This window comes from Castanea sativa, chromosome 6 (genome assembly GCF_040712315.1).
Source record: "Castanea sativa cultivar Marrone di Chiusa Pesio chromosome 6, ASM4071231v1".
Classification (NCBI taxonomy): Eukaryota; Viridiplantae; Streptophyta; class Magnoliopsida; order Fagales; family Fagaceae; genus Castanea; species Castanea sativa.
In genome coordinates this window covers 18691235-18702143 of record NC_134018.1, presented here as the reverse complement: position 1 = coordinate 18702143, position 10909 = coordinate 18691235, and the positions used below count along the sequence as shown (strand labels likewise).

The 10909-nt window shown below is 31.4% G+C and overlaps 1 pseudogene; it reads left to right on the top strand.

Annotated features, from left to right (window-relative positions):
- The first annotated feature begins 1210 nt into the window (after window positions 1–1210).
- On the top strand, window positions 1211–4198 carry LOC142641503 (sesquiterpene synthase 2-like; annotated as a pseudogene).
- Window positions 4199–10909: the final 6711 nt, after the last annotated feature.

Below are 10909 nucleotides of genomic sequence, written 5' to 3'. Positions count from 1 at the left end.
GAAATTTTCTTCCACTTTGTCACCTAAATTAGAGTGTTTTGATTTGCTAATATAAATAGAAGTAGGGATTGCAATGCTTAGAACCAAAACTTTTGCTAAGAAGGGACACGCACTGACGCGCGTATAGACACATAACTACAACATAAGTGAAAGCTTCATATTTTGAGATTATTAATTTTCTCTTTTAAGATGTTAAAAGTTTTTAACATCTTAAAGTTCAATTAGATATCATTATTTGATACAATCACACAGCTTTAATGCGATGGTCACTCTATAAGTATAAGTGTTTGTGATGTGTGGTAGACAAGGACCGAGATTCAAGTTTTTAAAAAGGAGTTTCACACATATATACACTTAAATTATATTAGAGTAAAATTTTTATCTTGTATAAAAAAAAAAAAGAGAGAGAGATATCATTATTTTATATCTCGAGAGCTATTGTAACTCAATTGGTTCACAATTTTATTGTTATTTTCAACAGAAACATTAAGAGTCTAAATCCTCCCACCCTAATTATCAAGTTGTTAGAGATATCATCATTTAATATGATAGTGTAATAAATCTCATTACGCAATATTGAGTAATTCATTCACTTCTAAATTTAATGTAGAAAGATTGAATTTAAACTAAACATTAACTAAGTCTTATTTCTACAATATGTATGTAACATTATTTATTATTTATGAGATAGTTTTTTACTGCATATTTTTAAATATCTAAACTTTTGTTTTTTTTATTTTTAGTTTTTAACTTTTGATTAAATTTCCTTCTACTTTTTTCATGGAAAAGAGAGGGATATCTCAAAATTAGGTAAAAAATATATAAAATAATTTATTTTTAGGATAAATAGATTTTTCAAAGTAAAAAAAACTTAATAAAACTTAGTATTTATTTTCGGAATAAGTAGACTTTTCAAAATTTTCGGCCATGTAAGTACAGCTCCCAACCTGCCCTCCATTTCTACCAATTGCACAATGACATATAGCATACGTGCAATGTTCATTATCTCCAGTCAGTTGAGATATATGATTCATCATACCTAACTATTGGTCAAAAAAATGTAGTAATAATTAACTGGTAATTCTAATGACATATGATGCTTATAAATACCATGGACTTGAAGGCATTCTACATCACACTCAAGAAGTTCACAGAGAACAAATCCCTTCATACCATTCAAAACTTAGACTCGTCCTTGAACTTAGAAAAAATGTCTATCCAAGTCTCAGCGGCCCCATCCCAAAATGCCAAATCAGAGGTTGTTCGCCGGACAGCAAATTTCCATCCAAGCATTTGGGGTGACCATTTAATCAACAATACTTCAGAGGACAAGGTAACACGATTATTTTCTATCCTAGGTTTTAAAGATTATGTAGTAAAATTTATAATATTTATAGCATTTTTTTTTTGTTACAATATAATTATTTGTTAATGCAATTTATGGTGTAGGATATTCGTTTCCGTAAAGTACGTGAAGTTGAAGAGCTGAAAGAAGAGGTAAGAAAAGAGCTCTTAGCATCTTTGGGTCATCTTTCACAACAATTAGGCTTAATTGATGCACTCCAGCGCCTTGGCGTGGCTTAAACTTTGAAAGTGAAATCGAAGAAGCTCTAGAACATATATATGCTACTTATAATGATGCTGAAGATGATGATCTCTACAATGTTTCCCTTCATTTTTGACTACTACGTCAACAAGGATTTAAGGTTTCATGTGGTAAGACATGAATTTAATTTTCTAAATATATGCCTCATATGTCTTTAGTGATGCGCTAGTCGGTCCACATATATATATATATATATATATATATATATATATATATATATGGACCGGTAAGACATGAATTTAATTTTCTAAATATATGCCTCATATGTCTTTAGTGATGCGCTAGTCGGTCCATATATATATATATATATGTGTGTGTGTGTGTGTGTAATAGTGATCTTATTCATTAAATAAGTTTGGTGTTTATTAAACAGATGCTTTTAACAAGTTCAAAGAAGAAGATGGTCAATTCAAGGAAAGCTTGACTAGCAACGTTGAAGGCATGCTAGCCTTTTATGAAGCTACACATTTGAGGGTCCATGGAGAAGAAATTCTTGATGAGGCCCTTCAGTTCACGACAATTCACCTCAAGTCCACAGCATCCCCTAAAGCACAAGTAACTCGTGCCCTAAAACAACCCTTGCATAAGGGCATACCACGGCTAGAGGCTCGACGATACATTTCCATCTATGAACAGGATGCTTCACACAACAAAGCCTTACTCAAGCTTTCAATATTAGATTTTAACCTGGTGCAGTCATTGCACAAAGAAGAACTTAGTGAAATCACTAGGTAATATGTAATTTATTATCAAAATGTATTTAAGGAATATTTTCTTAAAAATAAATAAGTTTATATAAGTACTTTTTTTTTTTTCTCTTATTTATTGTACTATATACATTACTCATTAAATTAAACATATTTATTTATAAAAAAATAAACTAAAATGTATTTAATATATATTTTCCTAAAAGTATAGTTCTTTTTTATTTTCTAAAACATTTTGGTTCATTTTAAATATTTGAGATATGCATATTATGATTTTAGTTTTTTATTTTTAGAAGAAAGGAAAATTATGAATTTTGTGGTTAGAGCTAAAAGATCCTTATTGGATTCGTCATCTATGAAAAAAAAATTCTTTTTATTTAATGTTATTTTTTTTTATACTAACTTGTATATATTTTCAGAAGTGGAGTTAAAAATTCTACAAATTTTGCTATACAAACCTTACAAATTGACATATCACAAATCGCAAATAAGTAATTGTAACATTTATTTATTTGGTTATTAAAGTGACACCAATCATATTCTTAACAGATCAATTTATAAATTTTTTGTAGTAAAATTTTATAATAGCCCTAGAATTTTCCTATTTTTGTTTACTTACAATCAATAAATATTAATTGTTATATTCAAATTGTAGGTGGTGGAAAGATTTAGATTTTACAAGGAAACTACCTTTTGGAAGAGATAGAGTTGTCGAGTGCTACTTTTGGATAGTCGCAGTGTACTTTGAGCCCCAATATTCACTTGCAAGAAAAATATTAACCAAAGTTATTTCCATGACATCCATTCTGGACGATATATATGATGTTTATGGCACACTTGAAGAACTTGAACCCTTCACTGAAGCAATTGAGAGGTTCATAGATTGAATTAATTAATATATATGTTAAGAATATGATGTATAATATCAATCTAACTTTTGTAATTGGTAAATGATATTTTCAGGTGGGATATTAGCTGCATAGATCAACTTCCAGAATACATGCAAATATGTTATCGTGCACTCTTTGATGTATTCGAAGCAATTAAAAATGAGTTGGCCAAGAAAGGAAGATCATACCGTGTTAGCTATGCAAAAGATGTTGTAAGAGTCAAGCAACTTAACTTTCCACGCTCTTTAACTTTTTTATGCTACGTACTTATTTCATTCATGTTGTTTAATATATGCTATCTTAGATGAAACTTTTGGTTCGGGCCTACTTTGATGAAGCGAAATGGTTCCACGAAAATTACATCCCAACAATGGAGGAGTATATGCATATTGCACTTAAAACCTCTGGTTACCCTATGCTTACAGCTATCTCTTTCCTTGGTATGGGTGACAGTTACAAAAGAGGCCTTTGATTGGATCTTCAGCAACCCCAAGATTATTACAGCTTCTTCTGTAATTAGTAGACTCATGGACGACATGAAGTCACACAAGGTATGCAACCAAAAAACCTCACTAAGTTTCACAAGCTACTGTGAGAGATCTATTTCACATATATATGTATATATATATATATATATATATATATATATATATATATCCAAATTTCTACTTATATATCCTTTTGGAAAACTTTGTCTGTAGTTTGAGCAAGAGAGAGGGCATGCTGCCTCAGCAGTTGAATGCTACATGAAGCAACATGGTGTCTCAGAGCAAGTAGTCCATGATGAATTCAACAAGCAAGTCGCTAATGCATGGAAGGACATTAATGAGGAGTGTTTAAGGCCTACTGTTATTCCCATGCCTCTACTTATGCGTGTTCTTAATCTTGCACGAGTAATAGATGTCATTTACAAGGAAGGGGATGGCTACACTCACGTTGGAAAAGAGATGAAAAATAATGTTGCATCAGTGCTTATAAATCTAGTACCAATGTGACTGGGGTGACAAAATATGAATCTTTCAACCGGAAATCTCTAAAGAATCATAGGCTTGAATAGGATCCAAGTCCATTAATATTATATGGGGACCATTTGTAAAATAAAAATAAAAGGAAGATGTTGCTATCTCATTTAATAATGTAGCACAATGTTTACAAAAATAATTATTATTATAATAATGATTGTGAGATTTACTACTGGTGGTATGCTTTTGTGGGAGATTGAAATTATCGTGCCATTCTAGTGGGGGATGGTAAAGTTTCGCTTGAAATTTCTCAAGTTGCGGCTTTCTTTTGTTTCCCTACGCTACCATTTATTCTATGCTATGAGTTATCGTGAGGATAATTGAGAGGTTAAACACAGTACTAGGTTTTTAGCAAACTCTTGGTAAAAATATTTTCAACAAAAAGTTAGAGAAGTTTCCCAACAGACACTAGACCAAGAAAGAAATTTAGAAATACAATAAAATGTTATATTATAACGTTTCACAATACATTTATCAGTTATAGTAGGTCCCAATCTGATATAGTAAATTTTTATTTAAGCTCTGGAACATATAAATGCTACCTATAATGACCCTAATGATGTTGTAGATATCATGCTGCCCCACTTTTTATTTTTTTTGGGTGATGTGCTATTTTAAAATAAATAAAAAAGAACGGAAATTTTTTGACAAAACAAAAGGAGTCTTAGTTTCGCGGCGACGTACGTACACGTAGTCACATATACAACACTTAACAATATTTGGGCTAATATTAAGTGCTATAAAGACTTTAATATATATACATACATATATATATATATATATATATACACATTATTTGTTTACTAAACACATACAACACTTAACACTGTTTTGAAAGTTCTCTTATTTCTCCAAGTTCTCGACTACATTCTCCTCCTTTTACTACTATCCACTTGCTATACAAAGACTCCTGCATATAATTATTCCAATGCAGTGATTGTGAGATTTGTAAGGTCAGTACCAATAAATAAATAAATATATATATATTAGAGAAGATTCAATTAGATTCTAAATTGGATTTCAATTTTTTATCATGTGTTCATTTAAGTTTTTAATTTTTGTGAAAAGTAAATTATTGGTTGCAAAAACTGAAATAATCGCAGATCCGTGTTATGCACAAGAACCTACCTATTTATGAGATAGACTAAAATAATTTTATAAAAAATTTAAGAAACTACAACATTGCATGATTTGCTCTTGTATGACTTCAATTTGTATTACAATTTGATGAAAAAGCTATTGCTTTAATGTGCAATAAATTATAAAAAAAAATTTTGTCAAACAATTTTAGATATTGCAAAAAATAACTCAAATATCCAAATATTAAAATTTCTGAAAAACCAAAAAATATTAAAGAATTAGATGATTCATTGCCTAGAAATTATTGAAACAAAACAAAATATATATATGACTAAACAATAGAGAAATATAAGAGAAAGATGGGTTACATTCGAAATAAACGCCTAAAGAGACTTTGTGATTCATGTACGAAAATTATTTTTTAAAAAATACACGAAAAACCATAAAATAATTTTTTTTAAGAAAATAGAGGAGAATAAAATAACATAAGAGGAGCCCATACCTCTACTCGGCTTAAAAAAAATATTGGGGTTTGCTTTGCTTTTATACTGTTCATGATTAACCTCGCAAATTTAGAGATAAATTATCAATGTTTGAGTTTGAGTTTAAGTTAGACTTGTTAGAGAGATAGAGTTTCACTCCTTGTTAAGTTTGGATTGAGCAAAAATAATTTTGTTTTAAAAAAATGATAATGATGAGTTTGAGTTTAAGTTGGACTTGTTAGAGAGATAGAGTTTCACTCCTTGTTAACTTTGGATTAAACAAAACTAATTTTATTTAAATATTGTACTAGAGTGGAAAATTGTGAGAACTTCAGAGGGTTAGGTTTTATATAGCTCAAAATTTTCCATTTCCACCAATTTCATATAAGCTATCCTTATTTGTATTAGTGTGTACACTAACAACCAGCTAACATATAATGCCCCAATAATTCAGAAGAAAATACTTAAACTTGTCCATTTTCTATCCTTTTCCTGCAATTTCTTATCTACCAAACAAAAATTAAAACAAAAAGGTCTCAAAGTGCAGAATTACCTTCCAACGCTCCCATCGATTCCTACTCAAAAATTCAAGCACTAAATCAGTCCTAAACTGTTCCAACTCACCCTGACCTTTGCTGACCCCTTCCTTAGCTCGCCCCACAAACTCACCCACCTTCACATTGGCATTTTCCAAGCAAACCTAGTTTCCTTCTTCCCTGACTCACCGAGTTTCGACCATAATCGCTCCGAGCCACACCAGACTAACCTAACTATGATTCAATATACCTAACTATTAGTCAAAAAATTGTAGTAATAATTAACTGGTAATTCTAATGACATACGATGCTTATAAATACCATGGACTTGAAGGCATTCTACATCACACTCAAGAAGTTCACAGAGAACAAATCCCTTCATACTATTCAAAACTTAGACTCGTCCTTGGACTTAGAAAAAATATGTCAATCCAAGTCTCAGGGGCTCCATCCCAAAATGCCAAATCAGAGGTTGTCCGCCAGACAGCAAATTTCCATCCAAGCATTTAGGGTGATCGTTTCATCAACAATACTTCAGAGTCAGACTCTACCATGAAAACCCATCAAACCCATTTGGGTTTACAGAAGCTAGAACAAGAAAATTGGGTCTGTCGTGGGAATTTTGGACCTGGTGTTCTTAGGAAGCTCGAGAAGAATGAGATTTTGCCATGGGTCTGATTAAGGAGGAACTGGCTGAGAGTTTCCTTTTTCCTTGACTCGCCAAGTTTCGACCATAACCACTCCAACCCATCAAACCCATTTGGGTTTGCAGAAGCTAGAACATGAAAATTGGGTTTGTGGTGGGAATTTTTGGACCTGGGGTTCTTAGGGAGCTTGAGAAGAATGAGAGTTTGTCGTGGGTCTAGTCGAGGAGGAGCTAGTAGAGGAAGGAAGGGAAGAGAAGGTAGAGCATCATCAAAGGGAAAGGCAAAGCATCGGGAGGGAAAGCATCAGGTTTAGAAAAGTTCTATTACGTTTTTTTATTTTATTTTTTATATTATGCTGATGTGGAAAATTGTGGAAGTTTCAGAGGCTTTGGTTTTATATAATATATATATAGATGAGAAACTATTACATATTTTAGAAATGTATAGTTTAAATAAAGTGTAAACTAATACCATATATAATTTGAACATTTTCAATAAAAAAATGTATGATTTGAACTGAATAATTGTGACTGATTTTAATTATACCCATGCATATGCACGGGGCTACACACTAATATATATATTAATAGCCAAAGTTCAGAAAAAATCCAATTAGATTTTAATTGGATTCTCAATTTTGCACCAAATGTGTCATTTAATTTTTAATTTTGTGCCAAGTGAATTATTAAGTGCAAAAATTGTAGAGTCCAAATCCAATTAGATTCTGAATTGGATTTTAATTGGAGCCTAATTTTCCACCACATATCCATCTAATTTTTTAATTTTTGTGGCAAATGAATTATTATGTGCAAAAACAAAAGAGTCTAAATCCAATTAAATTCTAAATCATATGTGTGTGTGTGTGTGTGTGTGTGTGTGTGTGTGTGTGTGTGTGTGTGTGTGTGTGTGTGTGTGTGTGTGTGTGTGTGTGTAAAGTTGTGATTTACAACTATGTTTTTGTTGGCCTTAATTTTGTGTCAAATTTGGTTATATTTTGTTCAATCATTTCCCTGTATGTTTGTGGGATTTAATGTAAGTGTTGAGTGTGGGGGTTTGGTAAAGAATTATGAAAACAGTAAAGTTCGCAACTTGCTCGTGACTGGATCACAAGCGGACAACCTGCGAAAGGCCACGTGAGAGGCATATACTAGAAGCTGAACAGACTTATGTCGAGCTGGTTTTTACAAGTCACTTCGCAACTTGGCCAACTCACGAGTGACCTACGAAACTCTCTACCTTGATGTTTTTAAAGAGTTTTTACCTCATTTCTTTACCCACACTATATAAGCCCACATTACCCACAAAATTGTAAGGATACTTTTAAATACAAAACCTTAGCAATACATTTGAGAGTTAGAGATTGCAAACTCACAATCATCTACACAATTTCTCTTAGTTTTCCTCTACTCCTACCTCTCCAATTACAAATTCTTGAGAGGTTCTTAGCCTAAACACTTACCTCACACAATCTAAGTGTTGAAAGAAGTTTTGGTGCGCATGGGAAGTATTAGAAGAAGCCATTGATAACCGGATGCAATTTTGAGCTAATACCATGTATAATTTGAAAATATTATTAAAAGAAGTTATAATTTGAACCATATAATTGTAGTTTTTATTTGTAACTAGTGTGTGTGTGTGTGTGTATAGCCAAAACTCAAAGAAAATCCAATTAGATTTTAACTGGATTCTCAATTTTGCGTCATGTGTCCCATTTAATTTTTAATTTTTTGTCAAGTGAGTTATTGATTGTAAAAATCAAATAGTCCAAATCTAATTAGATTCTAAATTGGATTTCAATTGATGTCTAATTTTTTGCCACATGTTCATCTAAGTTTTTAATTTTTGTGCAAGTGAATTTATTGGCTAAAAACACCAAAGATTCTAAAACCAATTAAATTCTAATATATATATATATATATATATATATATATATATATATATATATTGTAAAGTTATGGCTTTTATATTAAATTCATGTTGGTTGAATTCCATGACCAAAAGTGTTGTAATTTTATTAATTTATTTCCATGTATTTTGTGGGATTTAATTGTTATGAATTTAGTACTAAGTTGGTGAAGATTGCTCAAGAGTCAGGATATCTCGAATGTATCTCGCAACTTGGCCAACCCGCAAGATGACTTGCGAGATACACTGATAGTTGATTTTAAGTGTGACTCATTTACCCTTCACCTATACTATATATACCCTCATTACCCTCAAAATTTTAAAGAGACTATTTAGAAGAAAACCCTATAGAGGTTTCTACAACACCCACCTTTTAGAGAGAGCTACTCATCCTCAATAGAGAAATCCTTATAGTGTCTTCTCCTTCCCCTCTCCCATTGTCATACCTTGAGAGAAGAGTTGTACCCAACTAGAACTCAAACCCATTTAGAGTGTAGAGAATGTTTTGGAGCTTGGGAAATATTGAGTCTTTGCCAAAATAAGCTGGTGAGGCTTGGCGGTGCACTTGGGCAATATTACGGGATCCAGGAAGCTAGTGAAGACAAGACTCCAAGAAGCTCATTGGTAGCTGGAGCTTGGAGAGCTCAAGTACTTTGGGTAGATTAGGCTTGTAGGATCTTTTTGATATCCTTGTACTCCAACTTATTCACTAGTGGATCATTTTGGTTTGGTGGGTTGCAGAGAGGTTTTTAAGCCAACTTCTTCGGTTTTCCTCTTTGATAACATATTGCGGTATTATCTTGGGTTTGTTATCCTATTCCCTACTGCCCTTAACATTTTAGTATTGTATCATTGTGCTCATCCATGCAATTGTTGAATGCTTTGATTAATTAATTTGCTAATCACGTATATTTTGCATTAAGTGTACTAAGCTTAAAATTAATCAAGCCGTAATTAAGTATTAGGGGTCTAAACAAGCTCTAGCATTTGTAATATCAAGCTTTCATATATATATATATATATATATATATATATATATATATATATATATATATATATATATAATGAGAAACTATTACATATTTTAGAAATATGTGGTTTAAAAAAGTTTAAGCTAATACTATGTATAATTTGAACATCTTCAAAAAAAAGGTACAATTTGAATCGTGTAATTGTGATTATTTTTAATTGTACCCATACATATGTACGGGGCAACACTAGTATATATTTAAAGCTGAAACTAAAAAAGAAGTGCCTCATGTTACACCAAGTGACATACCCAATTGTCTACAAATTTGTTAACTAGTATAACTAATTTTAAACAAATCATACTCCACTCCTCAACGGGAGAAAAAAAAAAAAAAACTACTACTACTTCCCTTAAGCTACGTTGCTTCGTTGCTCTAATCCATCTCCATGGATAGTTTTAAATTGTGAAACAAGATTTTCTTTTAGATATTTATCTTCACTTCAATCACTCTGAAAGTCCAGCCGAAACAGCCTCCAAATAGTCTCGAAACACTCTTAAATAGAACCTATAATCAACCATTAAATTTACTTAATATCCCTACAAAATATAAAGCTTATCAAATTATACAAACTGACTCACTAAAAATATACTTTGCTGAACTAAATGATAACATTGATGCAAAGCATCTTTACCCAAAAATATGTTTACTTGAATTTATCAAAACTCATAGGTAGTAGCCAAAACTTTAGGATTTAATATATGTCCTAAACAATAAAGTAAAACCGTAAACATGAATTAGGCTCTATGACCATGACTTTGTTCTAGAATACACATTATGGACAAACCTAGGATTTAAGTTTATATATATATAACCCCAAAGAAAACGTTAAACCATCCTAATATATAACCCCAAACGTTAAATTCATATTCTTGATTAAGATTGTAATTCCATGATTTTTTTTTCTAGAATGAAGTCTGTAACCACTAACGTAAAAGAGTAAACAAAAATTCTAGGAAATATCCCTTCTGAAAAATATCTAAACATCACTAACATTCCAAAGATA